This window comes from Columba livia, chromosome 9, assembly GCF_036013475.1.
Source record: "Columba livia isolate bColLiv1 breed racing homer chromosome 9, bColLiv1.pat.W.v2, whole genome shotgun sequence".
Lineage (NCBI taxonomy): Eukaryota > Metazoa > Chordata > Aves > Columbiformes > Columbidae > Columba > Columba livia.
In genome coordinates this window covers 20,752,485-20,772,956 of record NC_088610.1, presented here as the reverse complement: position 1 = coordinate 20,772,956, position 20,472 = coordinate 20,752,485, and the positions used below count along the sequence as shown (strand labels likewise).

At 51.8% G+C, this 20,472-nt stretch overlaps 1 protein-coding gene across 3 annotated transcripts in view; it reads right to left on the bottom strand.

Annotated features, from left to right (window-relative positions):
• Nucleotides 1-20,472, bottom strand: part of SRPRB (SRP receptor subunit beta) — a 72,576-nt gene that overhangs the window by 38,386 nt on the left and 13,718 nt on the right. The window lies entirely within an intron of this gene.

Sequence of the window (20,472 nt, the reverse complement as noted above, 5' to 3'; positions counted from 1 at the left end):
ACTCTTACAGCCAATACATTTCCCTGCTGATTAATAGTGGTTGTTTGGAAACCACCACAAAATGCGTTGGCCAGCATTCCCTTCCACTTTGTAAGTTTAAAGCAGCTTTAAAGGGAATTAATGGAAAGAAGGCTTCGGAATAACAGCAAGGCTTAGTCTTTATTTGAGGCCCTTTGAACTCTAGTTAAATTAATTTTCCTTCTGCTCTTGAGATTTTTCAAACACGGATCTGCCAGTTCAACAGTCATAAGCCATGCAAACATCTCACCCTTTGGGAGTCCGTAGCTGAGAACAACACCACTGACTGAACACTGGACCCAGGACGTGGGAAGGTTATCTATCTCTTCCCTGCCAGCACTGGTGACCACCTCCCCCTGCCCAGGGCTTTCTGAGGAGCTCATGGACAGGTTTGACCTTTCAGTTCCCTTTCTTCCTCCCAAACAACAGAGGAATTTGTTTCCTGGTTGTTGGTCAAGATGTTCTCATCAAGATATGATGCAAGAGGAGTGGCTCCTCCTGTCCCCACCGCTCCTCTCCGTGGCTGCCCGGGGCTGGCACAGCCCCAAAGGCACCGCTGGACCCTGGCTCTCAAACCACCTCGTTCCTTCCAGTAATTACTGTTTTGCAGTGTGGAAAATAATAAAAGTCTTGGGACTATTCAGAGCTCTAAGGAGGAACAGAGAGGGAGGAGCAAAAGGCTAAGCTGAACAGACTTTAAAGCCCCCTCCTGAGGGCTTTTAGGCTCCCTTTGGTATTTTAATCCTCTCAGAGTTTCCAGCTGTGGGGATAAAGGAGCAGAAATCCCAGGTAGAGGTATGGGGAATTCAGGGCACATGTCTGGCTGGGGTTGGTCCTGGGATGGGGTGACCAGCCAGACTCAGCATCCCACTCCCAGAGCCACCCAGCATCATCCATCGTCCCCCTGCCCACACGCAGGGCTGCTGCAGATGCCTCTGTGCTGGGAAAAGCCACAGCAAAGCCCAGCTCAAGTGTGACGTGACCCCGACAGCTCCTGGAAAGTGTCACCAGAATAAGGAGGAAACCAGAAAAATTTCTTGCTTCAGATGCTTTGCTGAGAGTTGCATAAGGTGGAGGGAATGTGGCTGTGCTCCATAGGTGTCATGGTCATGTTATAGACAAAGGGTGCTCTATGGGAGAAATGACTTCATGCCACTGACCTTCTAATCACAGTGGAAAAGGAAAATTAACTCCTTTCGGTGATTCTGGTCACTGGCGGTGAATGAGGATCTCAAAGCAATTGGACAACACCCTCAGACACAAGGTGTGAATTTGGGATTGTCCTATGCAGGGACAGGAGTTGGATTCAATGATCCTTGTGGATCCCTTCTAACTCAGGACATCCTATGATTCTATGATTGTCCATAACCTTGTGAGACCTGAGCTGAGCTCTGTTGTTCTCCCCTCCACCAGAGGTTTTGCCTTTCAACATACACTCTTCTGATCACCAGCACCTTTATCCCATCACCTGCATCTGTTGGTGGTGTCCATGGCAGGCAGAAAGCCCCACCACTGTTCTGCCACACCAAACCTGGATGTCCACCACATCCAGAGGGCACCAGGACCATGCAGAGGGCAGAAAGTGAGAACTAGCCTTGGAGAAACACTGGTCAGCTGTGCAGTGCTGCAGGGGACAACCCTCAACAAAAGGCATCACTGGCTCTTCCAACCCCATCCTCCCTCATTTTCAGCCTCACTGGGGGCCGTTCATGCTCAGCCCACCAGTCCCTGCCCAAGCAATGCTGGAGGAACACCCGTCCCCAACTTCACCACAGCTCTGCCCCTGCCTGGCCATGTCCTTGTTGATCCAGAGCCCTGGATGGACTTCCCAGCCAGACCTCAGACCTGCCTGGTGGTCCCTGGGCTGTGTCCAACCCTGCTACTGTCCTCCCCAGACCCCATCCCAACCTCAGACCTGCCTCATCACCACCACCTTCCCAGGGAATTGGGATGCTGGGCTGACCCCAGCTGCTGTCCCAGGGCCCATCCTGCTCACTTCGCATGGAGACGGTGATGGAGGAGCCTCCTGCCCGCCCAGTCGTGCCATCACGCTGGGCTCCCCATCCATCCATGACCAGTCAGCCCTTGTGGTACCCTGGGATGTAGGAGAAAACAACACAGAGGCGACTCCTGGTTGGACTAGGGAATGGAAAACAAGGTCCTGACTCTCTTGCAGGGTAGTGAGCCTGTATTTCAGCCCACTTTATCCTGGGCAATTATTTTTTGTATGCGCCAGTAAAGATTTTGCCCTTGAGTCAAATGTTTCTACTGAGTTCTGGCTCTCAAAGGAGTCCCACAGCCCCGAGGTGACATCAACACTGTCTTCTATAAACATGCCATGGAGAAATAACATGAACAAACAGCAGGAAAGGCTTTATGGAGATCCTATTACAAACAAGACATTTGTTCCTCTCGCACATTCCTCTTGAGGTGGGAAATCCCCATGAAAAGACCAGCTTGGCCTTTAGTCAAGGACATCAGACTTGTGTAACGACAGCGTTCCCCAGGGAAGCTGGAACTACCAACCCACGTCTCCTTTCTTGTCTGCCACGAGGGATGCTAGCACAGATTTTAAGAGCACAGCAGCAAACAGCTGTGCAGGGGAGCATTTTACAGCAGAGGAGCAATCAGCTTTTTCACTCATTAGCGTAATACTTCTATTATTAATAGTAACACTTGCAGGCTCTGCCTGTGGCAATAATAAATTGAAGAAGCCAAAAGAAGGGATCATCTTGCTCTGTTTTAGTGCTCTAAAAGTTATATCTGGGCTGCCTCTGTCATCCCAGGGTAGACCAATGCACCCCACTTCAGCAGAGGTAGCACAGTGTCTCCCCTGGATGTGGCAGAGGACATGGGTGGTGGCTCAGAGAGGCCACCCACTTGCCAGGTGCCATGGGGAGGTTATTCCCACCTTCAGCAATCAAAGCTGAATTAAAGGATTAACAGATTGCAAGTCAAGCTGTCCCGATTTTAAGGAGAGACGTAGGCATTGGGAGCAGCTCAGGGTTAAATCGACTGTACTCACAAATGCCAAAGTACAGGGTGCTCATTTATCCAGCAGCCGCGGTGCAATTTCTTCTGGTCACAGGTGACCGCTTAAAAATAAAGGAGGTGGGGGTGGAAAGGTTGGGGGGAAACACAGAGGATGTGCTGTGGCCGGACTCTTGTGACAGGGACGTTCACTGTGATGGTGACCTGGGGCTGCAGCCAGCTCCTGTCCCAGCTCATGCACGCATGGTCCTGGCTTGAAGGGACCAGCAGGGGAGCAGTGACCCAACCCAAACCTTGGACATAATCGCCTCCTGAAGGTTTTCAGCGGGGTGCTGAGTCTGCTAAACTCGCTTTCCTGCACCTGCAATCTTCAGCAGCAGGATGCTGAGCCAAGAGGCAAATTCCAGCATTTTGGGCACAAGGCACAGCCCTTCTCTCCAGGAACAGCAACTCTTTCTGCTCGTATAGCTTGACCTGCGGCTGCTCTAACATATGACAAGATGGGTTCCTGATTTGAGGAAAGATCTTGCTGTTGTTTGGTTGTCTGATTGGTTTTTAACGTGCTCACAGTTGTCAAACTCTCACGTTCAGGCATCTCTTGCTCAGGGACTCAGATGGTGAAAGGGAAAGCAGGGGAGATCTCTAAGATCAAGATCAGTGAGATTAGCTAAGGTTAAGGAGCAATGTAAAGATGGAGAAAGGCCCCATGCACTACCTCCTGGTGTTGGGCTGTTCAAGGGAAAATAATGCTCCCAGACTGGGTGAGAAAATCTGGAAGGAGACATCTCATGCACCAACAGAAGGACAATGCCCAAAGGTCTCTGGACACTAATATCCACTCCCTGGGGCACAGGGGCTGTTTGGGGGGGCATCATGCCAACCCCTCCCTGGAGATACCATGCGTGGGAGCACACAGACCACCCTCCAGAGACAGTCTTCGGACTCTCCAAGACTGATGGAAACCACTGCAGCTACACAGAGCCCAGCAGAGCTTCCCCCTTCCTTGTGCACTGACCTCATGTCTGTAATTTGTACCGGACCACTTCAAGCCATATGTACACCTGCAGCTTTCCCCTTCCCTCCTTTCAATACTAAACAACCTGAAGTGCTTTAGTCTCTCTGTCCTGGGGCTCAATCCCTCATGTCTTAACTCCTTCCCAACCTGTACCTGCATTGTCCTTATTCAGAAATGGCCTTTTCAAGGATGGAATCTACAGATGTGAGCAGGGGTGGGCTCCTCCTGGGATGCAGTGTTCTGCTCTGCTGTTTGCAGCAGCTTCTATTCCATTCCTCCCTGCTTCCCAGCTGGGCCTCACTGGGTAATGTCTGCATTTCCCTCAGCCTTGTTTCACAGAGAATTAGTTGTTTTCCTAAATATCAGCTCTCACCTCCATGCAGCATCCCAGGGAGAGGCACCAAAGGATGCATCAACCCTATGTCATGTCTGGCGGGACAGGAGCCGCTCCAAGGTGTCCTGCCAACTGCCCTGGGGCAGCCTATTGCAGAAGACACAGAGGATAAGCATGAAGAAGAATCATAAAAGCAGCAAAGATAGAAATAAATGGCCCAGAGGAAGGTCACTCCCTTGACCCAGGACACAGGAAGGGATCCAAAGCCAAGGCAGCGGAGGTGAGGGGGGCACAAGTTGTAACACTTGATCCCAGGAACAAAGTTCAACCAAACCGTAGCCTGATGCATCCCCCCTCTGTGCAAACAGCGGCTGCTTGCTCAGCAAACACACCTGCCTCAGCCCCGCTGCTGCAGTTTTGGAGGAGGGGATGTTTTAATATCTGCAAAGAACTGGTATTTGGACCACTTGTGCAACTGTCAGGGGCTGTACCTTCACATGCAGCCACAGCGCGCCCCATTCCCCTCATTGAGCCACCATCACCAGCCTTCAGAAGTGCAACCAGGACGGCCCTTGCTCTGCTGGAGGCAGGAAAGTCCACCCATGGGTCTTGGTAAAACACCCATGTCCAAATCCACGGCACAGAAGGGACTTCAGCTCCTTGGCTTGCTGTAGGACTGTGTTTGTGCAGTAGTTGTGCACTTGGTCCCTCCAGGACAAACGTGTCCTCAGACCCTGCAGGAAAGGTCCCTTATTGCGGCCTTTCCATGCTCAGAAGGGGCAGACTTTTGAGCAGGGCCTGTTGTGACAGGACAAGGAGTGATGGTTTTAAATTAAAGGAGGAAGATTCAGGCTGGACATGAGGAAGGAATTGTTGCCCCTGAGGGTGGTGAGAGCCTGGCCCAGGTTGGCCAGAGAGATGGTGGATGAACCATCCCTGGAGACATCCCAGGCCAGGCTGGACGGGGCTCTGAGCAACCTGAGCTGGTGAGGATGTTCCTGCTCACGGCAAGGGGTTGGACTAGAGCAGCTTTGAAGGTCCCTTCAACCCAAACCCTTTGGTGATTCTATGATTCTAAGAAAGAGAGAGCTCTCCAGGCCCAGGAGCGAGCTGAGAAAGGACACCAGAGATGTCAGGGCAGGAGAAAGAAACGAAGGCAGCCAAGGAGGTGGTGCAGGGGCAGAGCGTTCATCCTCAAAGATATGAGCTGATTATGCTCCTCTTCCTCTCCACATCCCCAAGGCCACTGCACCCACCTCTACCTCCTCTTCTCCTCCTGCCCCACTGGTCTACACCCTGGCTCTCAACTCCAGACCACGGCATGATGCTCTCGGTCCCCAGAGCCCATCGTGTCTCTGACCAGTCACAGTTCTCCTCACACACAGACTCTGGACCCAAATCTATCCCTCTGAACCTTTGATCTGCCGCTGCAGACAAGAAAAGGCAGCAGCGGCCTTGTCCCGGCACACAGCGCTGTTTGCACAGCCCTTGCTCAAACACAATGGCCAGGGCTGGCTCTGCGCGGGGCGCAGGTCCCCCCCGGCAGCGCCGCGACCTCCTCCCACCCTGGCTTTGCAGGGTTACAGTGCCACATCGTGCGTCTCCGTCTCTGCTCCAGCGCCTGCGGGAGCTTGCAGCAGGTGTCCCTGTTCAGCTGCGGAGGAGGAAGGTTCACACTCCTTCCGCGACTCCACGACCCGCCTCATCGCTCCTCAGCTAACCCACGGCGTCACGGGGGGCACCAACATCCAAATTAAGTTAATTATTCTGGTCGTATGCCATAATCAAGCACAAACCTCAGACAGTATTGTACAGTGGGGTTTTGTTGGTCTTGGAGAAGACAACAGTGACTTGGCCGATGTTCAAACCGAGGATACCTTCAGTTTCAACACTGTCCTGAAGGCGAGAAGTGATGGGAATGTGGTTTATTTACAGGCTCGGTGCCAGCTGAGCTGTAGCAGAACCAAGCAGAGAGCAGAAGCCTGAGCTACAGCTCTAAGCAAATGCTCCCCATTTATGCATTAAGCCATGAACCCCCCAAAGCAGCGCTATCGCACGAAAAAGCAGCAAAAATAAATAAATGAATAAATAAACAGAACCATCAGCAGTCACTGGGGCTCCAAAAGGAGCAGCTCCCCTTGCAGGAAAGCTTCAAGCCCAGGGTCCCCCCGGCCAAAGGGAGAAGTGGGACCCTTTGTGCGCATGGTGTGTGCGATGGAGCAGGATGTAGGAACAGAGCATCAGCTTTTCATTCAGAGCTCAGGTGTCACAGCTCATGGAAGCTCCATGGATCAGACCAAGAAGCTGGTGGGACCAGCACAACTCAGATCTGGCTGGTTTTCTATGGGCATTGAACTTCAAAAGTCCTTCTTTCTTGGAGTGAAGAGGTTGATCTGAACAGACCAGCATGTGCTGGTGGAAAAGCAGAGGGTCAAAGGGAGGCTTCCCATGAACTTCTCCAGCTCCTTTGAGTGCTTCCAAGGCCTGCAAATCATTTTACTTGCCCTGAAAACATTTTGAACATATCAACGGATTTCTCCATCGCAACCGGGGATAGAAAATGCAAATATTAGGGGCTTTTTTCCTACAAAAAGTAGCTCTGATCAGGAAACACTCTGTTGTGGCTGTTCTCTGAGCAGCTACCTGCCATTTTGACGCTGCTTTGATGACCCCTGCAGGGACAGGCAGTAAAGTCCTGAGGTTTTAATCCCTTCCTCACCTAGAAGGGCTGTGGGGTGGACACAGGCACTGCAGGTTTTGTAGGGGACAGCTATCAAGGCTGACTGGTCTCTCCTCCCTGGGGAAACGAAGATTTAACCCTCACAGGAAGCTCCCGGAGTCCGAGGTGCTTGTGCAGGGAGGACTCACTGCTCTCAGCAGCATCCAGCTGGGGTTGGGTATGGATGGAGGAACCAGATGCAGCATCTGCCGCATGGAAACTGCTGCAGAAGAGCCAAAATGTGAGTGCACGCACGTTGCTGACGGCACAGAGTGGTGCTGGCCATGTCCAAGGACATCTCTTGATGTTTTCCATCTTTCCCCTGTCTTTGACATACAGAGGTCCTTCATTCCACCTGAAACCCCCAGATCTCTGGATAGCTGTTTTCGAGGTCCTCCTTCTACATAGCCACTGCTTTTTCCCCTTTCCCTCTTCCTTCTCCAATCCTTCAAGGATACTAGCACTAGTCCTCTTCTCCTCCTTGCCGATGGGACTCCATGATCCCAACAGACCTGACACAGCCTCACACAAGAACTAACACGCTTGTTATATGAGGAGGAGGCAGCTCTGCTGTCACAATTTACAGGAAAATACAACAGCAAACCCATGACTTCAGCTCCTTCCTCTTACTGAACTGAGGCTCACTTGTGTGCAGCTGGGACTTGGAGAGAGCAAACTATCACGTCCACCTCCTAGACATGAAGATGGAAAGATCTGATTTAACTGTGGACACCTCCTTCAACACTAGCTGACCATGACCCACACAGTGATTACATTTCATCACAGCTGCAAGTACCCCTAATATGAAAGGAACCAACATTTTAAGAGGCTGTTAAACGAATATTCAGATGACACACACCCTGCTGTGATGTCCTCCTTGCAAGGTGCTCATGGGAACGCTCCGCAGTATCTCTCCAAGCACCCTCCACTATTGCCAACCTTTTCCTTCTGATCTCATAGTCAGAGGCAGAAGACAGCACACTGGTTGACCTTGCAAAGACACCTCAGTCAGCAGGGTGGGTATGCAATGGACACTCACCGTGGAGACCCAGCAGAGCATCCTGTCTTGGCCATCATCTCCAGATGATGTCCCTCAGCTTCCCTCCATCACCTGGGGAATACAACTCAGTGAGAGGTGAGATCAGGGTAGCTCAAACATCCCCACCTCGGAGCAACTGTTCAGTACTCTCACATCAATACTATAGCTTTCCTAGAAACCATAAAATCTCTCCTCGATTTCACTCCATTTTGTTTCTTTTTCACCAGGAGAGGCATTGACATTTATCTGGGTGCCCTGTCATGCTTACCTTAAATAGGAGGTGGCATCAGACCCTGAGGTCCCCACCCTGTTTGCCTGCTGATTTGTTTCAAAAGGCGTTTGCTCTGTAAACGCCTGCTCCACCTGGTTCCCCTCAGTCAACACGGCTTTTCTAGACACACTTCACTTGAAAACTATTTCCAAACTATGGACACCGGGTGCTGGCCAAGGGCTGGACCCAGCACGTACCCACTCCTCCGGGCCAGATGCAGCCACACAGGACTCTGGCTGGCCACGGAGAGTCCTAAAGATGTCTTTGGCCATCCCCAGGTCAAACACATCTTCCCAGCTCCAGCAGCCTCCTCTCCCGCTCTGCTCAGTGTTGGTGAGTAAGTGCCACAAGGATGGAGCCAGGCTCTTGTCGGTGGCAAGCAATGATAGGACAAGGGGTAATGGGATCAAGCTGGAACACAAGAGGTTCCACTTAAATTTGAGAAAAAACTTCTTCTCAGCGAGGGTGGCAGAGCCTGGCCCAGGCTGCCCAGGGGGGTTGTGGAGTCTCCTTCACTGGAGACATTCAAACCCGCCTGGACACCTTCCTGTGCGACCTCACCTAGGTGTTCCTGCTCCAGCAGGGGGATTGGAGTAAATGATCTTTTGAGGTCCCTTCCAGTCCCAAATATACTGTGACCTGCAGTGCTGGGTCCAGCTCTGGGGTGTCCAGTACAAGAGAGATGCACCCACTGTGCAAGGCGATGAAGGGTCTGAAGCATCCTTCATAACAGGAGAGGCTGAGAGAGCTGGGGCTGTTCAGCCCAGAGAAGAGTAGCCCTGGGGGGACCTCACAGATTTGTATAAACATCTGATACAATGGAATGAAAACGAGGGAGCGAAGCTCTTCCCAGTGGTGCCCAGTGGCAGGACAAGAGGCAATAGGAGAAAACTAAAACACACACAATTCACCCACGGGACCTGCCTCTCTCCACCATAGCACTTCACAATTGGGATGCTCACATTGATTTCTGCTTCCTATAGACAGACCAGCAAGTCCTCCCAGTAACATGTAACCTGGTGTCTTTGTTTGGAGAAGACAACATGGACAGCCATCAGGAATTGTTCAGAAGATCCTGGATCCTACGAGGCCTCAAGGGATCTGGTCTGATGTCAAAGCCACTCTAAAACACAAGGTGTTTCAAAAAGATGGACCCAATGCATTACAATTGCACAAAAATTTACAGATGGTTTAATGAGTTATCAAAGTTTCAGTAACCTTTTTATAAATGCTCTGTGTTCCTTCCACCTGCTGTATGGACAACACCAAGATGATAGTTGATAGTTCATGGTTGCAGAGATATTTCAAATTGAATCCATCTTTTTGAAACACCCTGTATATGGGTCTTTCAGCACCCGAGTGCTGCCGGCACTGCCGGCTTCAGAGGCTTCAAGACAAAGCTGAGGGTGAGGGATCACACTAATCTCTCGGAGGTCTCTGGCAAGGAAACAAAACCAACCAAAAAGAAACAGCAAAGCCTGTTCCCAAAGTGAGCAGAGACCTGTTTGGTTGTTCAAAGGCTTCTGATAAGGTGACCGAGATTAAAGAACAAATAAGTGTAAGCTTGGGGCCAAAGTCCCAACCCAAGCCAAAAACCGTACAGCCAGAAGCAACATCGTGCTTCTCACTTGAACCCAACTGCATCCAGCTGTTCTTCAGCCTTCATGTCCATGAGGAGCTCTGCCCGGTGCTGGCACAGGGGACACGGTCCCCATGCCAGCAACGAGCCCATACAGCCCAACACATCATCACCGGCCCTGCGCTGAGCTCTCTCCACACTTTGCTCCTGATTTCTCTTGCTCCCGTCAGCCCTGAGCATCTTTTTGGAGGCACCTGGTGTCAACAGGCACGTCACTGTGAAGCAGGTGGACTCCAGTGGCCCAGGAAAGCTGCTGAAGTTAATAGGACCTAATTAAATCGGCATGCCTCACTCGCTCTGCCGAGTGTCAGATTAACTGGATATCAATCCAGGCAGGTGCTGATGGAGCGGGGGCTGCCCAGGGGCGGAAGGAGAGGCCCAGTCTGTGATAGATTGCAGAACGACTCAGAAAGCAAACTTGCACATTGCTGATAACGCCGTGGCGCTCGATTCCACAGAAAAAGTCATCTGGAAATTACTGTGGGTCGTTTCCTGAATAGGTCTGTCTGGAAACTGGTCTGAAAAGCAAACAGAAAAGCTGCAGAAAGAGTTTTCTGGGGCATGGGGGAAAGCCCATCCTTCTCTGAAGTTTCTCTCCAGGAAGGTCTGCAGACCCAGGAATTTGGGATGTCCCAGACCCTGATTTCCTCACTGCATCTGGGGCTTATAAACACAAATCTCTGTTTTTTTCACCTCCCTTGAGGTCTGGGAAGACCCAGGCTGGCAGGATATAAACGGCATGGCCAAACTGGCCGTGAGCAGGCAGAAAACCTACGAAGATAAGCCCTTGCTTAAACAAGAAGAAATAAAGACTGGGGGAAAAAATGCCGAAACAACATGAGGAATGGGGTGTTTGCTTTCCATTCTGCCAACATACCTGACTTATCCCAGTGGCAACAACCTCCTTCCAGGTCTCAGAGCTCCTTCTCTGGAGCTCTGCCCCACCATCACAGCCATGCCAAGAGGTCCTCTAGGCTCTTCTGATGTGAGGTCAGCAGTATTTTTACCCCTGGCCATTCCCAGGATAATTTTAACTCTGGGTATGACTTTTCTGCTTTCCCCCCTCCAGCTACTGGCTTCACTGGGAATTTAAGGAGTGTCGACTGCTTCTTTTAGACACAAATAAGTTTTCATTTATTTTCCAGATGTTCTGCTTTGACTTTAAAAGTAAGGAGCCATTTCCAGCAGGAGCTCCATCGCTCTCTATTCCCTGCTAAGGAAACCTCTGCGGGTCACTCCCGCCCCAGGAGATCCTCAGGACTTGCCCCAACCTCTGTTGGCAAAGTCCAGAAGCACTTTCTCCATCTACCCCAGGACCACAGTCACTGTTCTCTACAAAGACACATCCCTGGCTGTCCATACCCTCCAGCCTACAGCTGCGTCCCTCTTGCCAACACATGCAAGGACATCAGTCCCCTCCTTGTCACCCAAGAAAAACATTGTCCTGGAGAGCAGCGGTGGCTTTTCTCCTGCTCCTCACTTTCACAGAGCTCTCTTGGCATCGCAGCTCTTGCAGGAGAACAAAGCTTCGCTGCTCCTGCCTGGAATGCCCCCACTGGCTCGTCACCTTTGCAAGGAGACCTGTCACTGTTGCAAGGAGACCTGTCACCTTTGCAAGGAGATCTGTTGTGCCGCTCACTGTTAACACCTTGGGGCTCAGCAAGGACCGGTGTTGATGGCAAACACGTCTGCCCTTAGCAATACCAAACAAAAACTCACACATAGCCATCTGCTGGGCTATTTTTATGCAGGAGCAGTCCCCACCCAGCAGGAAAAGTAATAAGGTACGGATGAAGGGCGGCAGACGGCTGGTTGATGTTACAGCGAGGCTCAAGCCCTTGCAAACTCCAGTGATGTCCCTCACCCCACCCATTGCTCAAACAGTTGGTCTGTCCCCCAAGGTTGAACAGCTGGGCCATGGGAATCCTCTCCTCACCGGAGAGACTGTCACCTTCCCATGTATTCACCTCAGCCCATGTGCAGGCTTGCAAATGGACCAGAAATGCCTTGCTTATCATCTTAAGCAAAGGTACAGGGACAGGGAAGGGGAAAAGACCAGAGGCTTCTGCTATTACCTGTCTTTGGGGCTCCTCATCTGCCTTCTGCTGAGATCAGCCCATCTCAGAGAATCACACAATCATTTTGGTTGGAAAAGCCCCTCAAGATCTCTGAGTCCAACTGTTCCCCCATCCCTGGCACTGCCCCATGTCCTGAGAACCTCATGTCCGTCTGTCCAACCCTCCAGGGATGGTGACTCCAGCAGTGCCCTGGGCAGCCTGTTCCAATGCCCCACAGCCCTTTGGGGAAGAAATTGTTCCCCAGATCCAACCTCAAACTCCCCTGGTGCAACTTGAAGCCATTTCTCCATGTAGTGAATGAGCACCCACCTACAAGTGTGCACATACCCTCGTAATATGACCCCATGTGAGTGACACTCAGCAATGGGCACTTGGGGCAGTTCTGCACCACTGGTACAGTCCGCACATGTACACAGAAGTTATGAGCTTATTAGGTAACCCCAGCAGGACCCAGCTGCCTGGTGAGCAGAGCCCAACCCCTCCTACAAGGGCACTTTTTGTTTCTCAAGAGATGCAGCTGCAAAAGACACATCTGCCTGCCCATATCCTGACCCCTGCTCCAGCACCTGTGAGAGAGAAGAGACCAACAGCTACAATCCCAGAGAAATGCCATCTCCACCAAGATCCTCAGACACTGGTCCACAAGCGGAGCCCCATCCCATCCAAGTCACACTCCAAAACAGCCTCTCTGGGCTGCAGTTGCAAGCTCTGAGAAGCAGCCCAAGAGAGCTGCTGGGGTCCTGCAGATGTGGCCTCCAACACAAGCAGCATGCAGGCAGGTGAGAGCACATGCTGTGCTCCATACCACCCGATCCCTGCAGGAGTAGATGGCTTTGCCTTTTGAGTTTCTCTTCCACAGGCGCATCCAGTCATACCAAAGAAAGAGGCTGCCAGGCAGCAAACGGGAATATAGGAGATCCTGACCGGGATTGCAGACCAAAACTGGACCCCCCATGAGGTCCCCATGGAGAAATAGACTTGTCTTTAGGGAAACAAGTGAGCCGAGCAGCAGAAAACCCCACAAGTGACAAACGAGCAAGAAGAAACAACCAAAGACGAGCAGGATCAAGCGAATCTGGGCACCTTCACATCAATGAGCTTCTGGATGCTCCTGGGCAAGGATGCCCCACGCTCTGCAGCAATAGGATGTCCCCAAGGTCACAGAGCCATCAGCCACCTGCCCCACATCGCCATTGCCCCCAAAGCAGGTTTCTCCATCCCAGATTGCACGGGGCGGGGTTGTGCTGGGGGGAGGAACATGGAGAAGCACCAAACTTCAATTCCAATAGCAGGAAAGGGTTTGGTCCCTGTGAAGGGCGAGCTCAGCCATGGCGCTCAGCCAGCCCCACGCTCCCAGATAAGCTGCCAGCCTGGGCAGATAGCAGGAGCGCAGGATGGGTGGAGAACGCAACAGCCCCACAGTAAACTTGTGGTTTCGATGAGGTGGATGGGGAGAGGCAGCGCCTGCCCATGCTGGGGTGAGGGGAACAGCTGCCTCCCTGCTGCAAGGGGGGAATGAGGAAGATGGGCCCTTTTGTCCCTCAAAAAAGCCAAGGTTTGGGCTGGAAGTGCCTGGTGTGCATCTCCTGAGACCCATGGGCACGGGCAGAGGGATCGCACGCAAGGCCAGGGTCCTCTCCACCAGCACCAGCAGACACATGGTGAGCCTGGTCCTGAAGAATTGGAGCTGCACAGCCTGAGCCACCAGTCCTCATGGCACACGTCACAGTCATGAACCTTCCATCTCCACCACCTCCCCAGGTGCCTGGTGCCCAAGTACAAGGAAGACACGGTCCTGCTACATGGGCTTAGGGTCCCTGATCATGCAAAGCCACCGTTGTGTGTTGCTAATGCTGTGCAGGACACTGGGATGAGCCTCAAAGGGGAAGGATGCTGAAGAGGGAGGAGACCCTGAGCAAAGGACCAGCTGTGGACCTCCATCATGGGAGGTACCCTCCTAGTCCTCCTTTGAGTTGTCCACTGTGCACCAACTAGCAAGAAGCAGACCCAGTAACCATTTTTCTACTGGTACTGGGAGACAGTTGGCTTTCCAGCAGGGCTGTGCTGTTTCTGGTCATCCTGGCGCAGCACAGTCCCAGCATGGGGGGCATGAGGACATTGCTGGCTTGGGGGAACATGGGAGGTCAGTCTGAAGATGGCAGATGCAAGATATCAATGCATTAATCAGTTCAATAGGTGGTTAAAGCAAAGGAGGGAGCTGAGGAGCCCAGGGTAGACGGAGCCAGGCGGTTTTGGATTAGTTCCATGCCATGTAGGTGTGACCCAGCCTGCACAGGTTCTCAGCGGCACAGACCCAAAGACTGTAACAACATAGGGACTGTCAAGAGCTGAACACCTGTGATCAAACCATCTCTGTCCTCAGCTTTATCAAGAAGTAAAAACAGGACACAAGGAGGGAAAAAGAACCAGAAAGAGCAGAGAGGAGGACACAAGGGGTCAAAGCAGAACATCAACAGCCATGGGGAGATCACGGAGTAAGGCAGGGATGCAAACACGGGCGGCACGGCCACCCCTGTATGACATGGCCACTGGTTGCAGAAAGTAGCTGGCTGCCAGCAGCCCTCAAGCCCATGGACATCTAAACAAGCCACTCACTGGAGCGGAGGCTGGTCCCTCCCTGGAGATCAGGGCACTGGTGGGAAGGTCCCCGCGGGCTCGCCGTCCCTGTGCACCCCCGGGGAGGGGCCACCGGCTGCAGGCACACACACCGGGATCCAGGTGTTTGCTTTCCATTCTGCCAGACGGACAATAACCACCCGCTCCCCAGCCAGGGCTCGGGCTCACCATGCTGAAATTCAGGAGGTATTTGATCACGTAAGTGGATTACTTATTTTTTATTTAAGTAAAATACTGTTTTCTTAAGGAAATTAACTATGATTCATTTAATTCACTAATTAAAATACTATTTCCATCCTGCCTGGAGGTCACGTCCTTGCAGGTCCCTCTGCATTGAGGAATGTTTGGAGGTTGAAGTGGTGATGGGAATGGGCAGAGGACCGCTCCTGCTTGGCCTAAATGCAGGTCTGGGTTGATGGGGCTCGCTCTTCTAGTGAGGCTCCGAAGGCAGGACTTCTCCCCAACACGCTGGGCAGGAAAAGAGCATCTTTTGCAAGCTCTGATACCACAAAGGAAGAAGAGCAGCAAAGACCTTGGTGGGACAAGCCAGGTGCTGAACCTCCTGCCCCATCCCAGGCGAGGGCTCAGCACTCCCAGCTCTGCACCTGCGGGGTGGACATGGAGCAGAAACGTAGCTCTGGGTGAGTCTTTTACATGGCAAACCCAGTGATCACATCTTGGGTGAGGTGCACTTCCCCAGCCGCTGTTTTGGAGAGGACGGATGATCTGGGTGAAGATGTCGCTGCTCATGGCAGGGGCTTGGACTGGATGAGCTTTGGAGGTCACTTCAACCCAAACTATTCCATGTTTCCACGATTCCAGGAGCAGAGAAGGGCAAGGCTTAGACTTCACGGCAGATCCCTCTTGCTGCGGGGAGCGTTTTGGGGCAGGAGAGCCTTTCCCTGCAGCATCTGGGGGGTTGCACACCCCAAGCTGTGGAGCAGGGGGTCGAGGGTCTTCCTAACCCAGCCATTTCACAGGAAGGTTTGGCACCCCCTTGCTGCAGCACATCATCTTCTCCCGAGCATCCTGCAGACCCTTGTCCCCGTTTCCTCATTTATCACAACATGAGCGAAGCAAACAGCTCCAATCACTGCTCGGCGGAACCAGGCTATCGCTGGCATACGTATTGTGTACATTAATTTCCCTGTGCAACACCGCTGGCTGCCTGGAGCATATCTAGACACGGCAAATCAATAAAGTCATTTTCTGCCACCTGCCCGGTGAGCTCAGCCGCAGCCACCTCCCGCAGCACCGGCATGGCTCAGCAAGCACCAGCCGACCACGGATCCATCCCGACCAGTGCATTTTGTTGTTGTTGTTGGGCAGGGAAGGGGCACAGGTCAGAGAAGCAAGTCATCCTCTCTGCTTCAAGCAGAGGGGTGGGAAAACAGAGGGGAAAATCTGCAGCACCCCAGGCAGCCCCTCCCCTGCCAGGAGCTGGCAGTGAGACACGGCTGGGGGCACCATCCCTTACAAACAAATAACCAACAGATGGATTGTTTATTAAATCCATTGAGCCAGCATAGGGGGATGCTGCTGCTGAGCCCTTGCAGCCAAGGACACCTTTGGGGTGCTGCATCCATCTTTGCACCCTGCTGTGTCCCTTTTGAAGGTGACAGCACACAGGCTCTGGGGGCTCCACAGCCAGAGGCATTTCCAAAGCTCTCGCAGCCTGACCCACCCTCCAGGGCACCACTGATTCCCACCAGCTCCAAGTGCACCTTGGACACCTTGCTGGTGCTTTCGCCTCAAGTATTTAACTCTGCCCAAAGACCCCTGTGCCCATGATCTCATCCAGGCACATTAAACTGAGCAAAGGCTGTGAAGGAGTGACCCATGGAAAGCCGTTGAGCCTCTTGAAGGCTCGTTGTCCAACTACAAACCATCCAGCTGCTCCAGCCTCCAAGACAAAGGCTTCTCATGTCCCATTTTATCCCAGTGCTCCAGTCTCCAAGACAAAGGCTTCTCAAGTCCCCATGTTATCCTTCAGTGCCACGTCTTGGCATCTTCATTTTGTTGCTGCCGTAGCTCTCCCTTTCTCAGCACACTTTCCTTGATGTGTCCCACCAGAGCCAGCCCAGAGGAAAGGCTTTATTGTATGTAGCCTGATCAGACCCAAGAAGCCAGGAACATCTTGCATGTGTGTAGCTGGTCGTTCAACCAACACAACGGTCATCTCAAAAAAGTCAGCAGGCTGGCAGCAAGAGGACTTGGATCTTTCACAAATTCCCCACAGGTTGAAAGTTCAGTACTGACCAGAAACCTCTGTGGAAGCAAGTCCAGAATTGTGCCTGCCCAAAATACAGATTTCGGAGAGGCAGAGGGTGCTACCTAACTCAACGCCACTTGCCAGCCAAGTCTTGCATCTTTCTGCCTTCACTACAAGGCGTTCATACAGATATCCCCAAAGAGAGAGTTTGGGTATCTCGGTATATACCACAGTTAGTTGGCTCTTCATTCCCTTCTTGCTGCCTTTCTTGGGCTGGCCAGGGAGATGAACTCATCATCAGCTGCATCCTGAGTACTGTGATCCAGCAGCATCACTTCGTCCAGCAGTACCACTTCATCCTGCAGCAACTCCTCCTTCACTGCCTTCTCCCTCTTTGGTGTCTCTCGGGCTATCAGTGATCTTCCATACCAGGGTATTTCAACGAACCTGACCTCGCAGCAGCCCCAAGCCTCTGATCCACAAAGATGAGCAACAAAGATGATGGAGTGGAGCGTCTCCCACGTGAGGAAAGGCTGAGGGAGCTGGGGCTCTGGAGCTGGAGAAGAAGAGATGGAGGGGTGACTCATTCATGGGGATCAATATGGAAAGGGGGAGTGTCAGGAGGATGGAGCCAGGCTCTTCTGGGTGACAACCAGTGACAGGACAAGGGGCAATGGGTGCAAACTGGAACACAGGAGGTTCCACTTATGTTTGAGAAGAAACTTGTTCAGGGTGAGGGTGTCAGAGCCTGGCCCAGGCTGCCCAGGGAGGTTGTGGAGTCTCCTTCTGTGCAGACATTCCAACCCGCCTGGACACCTTCCTGTGTAACCTCATCTGGGTGTTCCTGCTCCATGGGGGTATTGCACTGGATGAGCTTTCCAGGGCCCTTCCAAACCCTGACACTCTGGGATTCTGTGATCCAAGCCTTCCCCTTTAACTCATCTTGGTGTTTCAAGCACTGTTTAATCATTTGGCATTTTTCTAATCTGTTGCTTGTCACACCTATTTATCTGTGGCAGCACGAGGCTGCTGCCATGGCTGGGCAGTGAGCCATGAGCGCGGCCTCATCTGAGCCTGGCAGTTTGCTCCTCAAGTGTAGGATGAACACGGATATCTCCAGGTTGTCATCAGGTCCAAAGCACTTTAGACTTTAAATGTCTCCATGGAGGAGCTTAGCATTTCCACTCAGTGAGTGACATTGCTGAGAGCAGGGAAGAACGGTACCCATGAGTGGCCAAACTGACGTGCAGCCGCTGGAAGATGCTGTAATAAGCAAAATACAGTTAGACGTAATGCTCGGTCAATGATTTTTCTGGAACAAATCCAGTTTTTCAGTAGCGAACCCAAATTCCTCACCAACACTGATGGGATGGACGTGACCACTTCAGACAGCCCAAGTTTGTGTCATTGCTGGCTCATGGATCTAGAACATCTCCCACATGTCACAAGGCTGCCCAGAGCAGGAGGTAAAGCACCATGGGGATGAAGAAGCTCCGGGACAAGCAGGTCTGTGCGGTCCCAGGTCAAAACTGTCCAACATCAACAAACCTCAGCTGTCGGAGTGTGGCTTCCAAGGGCTGCCCAAACTTCTGCTTTCCATAATTCCTGCAAGGTAGATCCCTCAGTTTCACGTGTAGCAAAGCAACCTGAGCCTGCTCCGTCCCTTTGGGAGGGGACAACAGACATCTGGGGCATGAGGGATGGACTCCCACCCAAGGAGGAGCCCAAACAGAGGATTTAACCAGCTCCTTGGTACAAATCGTCTCCTGTTACACAACGATGCGCTCCATGAGTAGAAAGCAGCAGCAATGGAGTGCAAACTAATCCTTTTTTCCAGGAAGTTTAGTCCCCTGACTGCTGTACTTAATCTTAAGACTATGATCAAGCTCCACCATGGTTTGCAGCAAGCCCTACAAACTGTAAAAGGCTTGGCTGAGACTAAAAGCTGGGTTGTGCTCCAGAAAGGTGGCAGCACCACATCTGCAGCCACAGCTGGAGTCTGTGCAGGTGTCAGTCACCTCCACCAGCGGGTGTCGAAAGAAGGGGAGAGCAGGGAAAACAAAGTTGTATTGTCTTTGTTTATAAAGATAGGGCCGTGGTATTTCCAGGCCAGGCAGGGCACATGCCAGACGTGGCTGTCCTGCTGCTGAAGTGGGAGCTCGGGCTGTGCTGGGTGACGCGTCTCTGAGCAGCCAAAGGACTCTGTGGTTATCGCTGTTTAACTTTCGGTGTGATATTTGTGTCCCAGCTGGAAATTTCCACCAAGCTACATGGCTTGAGCACGGCCTCGTTGGTTATCGCTGCCTCCGCTTCTCTTTCACCTGTGAAAACGCAACCTTACTTTGAAAAAAAAGTAATAATAATAATAAAGATAGTCTCAAGGCCTCCTCCTCTGCCTCACACACACATTTCTTCCACCTACTAATCACCTGTTGTGATAGGACAAGGGGTGATGGTTTTCAATTAAAGGAGGGAGATTCAGGCTGGACATGAGGAAGGAATTGTTGGCCCTAAGGGTGGTGAGAGCCTGGCCCAGGTTGGCCAGAGAGGTGGTGGATGAACCATCCCTGAAGACACCCCAGGCCAGGCTGGACGGGGCTCTGAGCAACATGAGCTGGTGAAGATGTCCCTGCTCATGGCAGGGGGGGCACTGGGGGAGCTGGGAACGTCCCTTCAAACCCAAACTATTCTATGAATCTATAATGGTCTGAACTGTCCACTTCCTTGCAGGAAGTTGAAAGCAATATACAGGTGCCAGCCAGGTCGTCTCTGGATCTTCTTCAGCCTCCTCATCCTCCTCTTGGTCACGCTTCAAGTCGTGGAGAAGCTGCAGCCTCCCCGGTAGGTCCCAAGCAGGATTGCAAACCTGCACCTTGTCCTCGAGCCTTTCACTGACCTTTCTCTGGGCCTCAAAACCTTCCTCCTGAAAACCATCCAACAGTGGCTTCTTCAGACAGGGAGGAACATCCAGGTAGGAGAGGACCCCTTAGTCCTCTCTAGGGAGATTGGGGCAGAACTTCTTTAACTCCATAGTACTTTAATGGTTAGTTTTGTTTCTTCCTATTCTCTTCCTTCAAGGTTATTCTTAATTACCAGTGTGGTAATACATGGGAATCTTTTGCAATGCTAAAGCACTTAAAGATAAGTATGTATATTTTGATTTGTTTGAACAAGGTGATGTCTATGACAGATACTAAAAAGAAAGAATTTCTGTTCTGACATCAGAGGTATTCAAGACAACAAAATTTGGATTTAGAAATGCACAAACCATTTCCATTCATCAGGCTAAGCAGAGTAGGTCTGTGAGGAAGCTAATTCATGTCATGTATACGAAGCAAGTAAAATTCCAGCTGCTGCAAAGCTTTTATGTAAGACTTTGCTGACCCAATAGATGGTGGAATATAAATAGATCAACACCACACCCTTCCTTCTGCTGTTCTACCTAATCCTTCCTTGCATTTAGGATTGAAGAGTATTTGATCTATTGGGTCTTAAATCAGATGCCGTTTCCTAAACAGG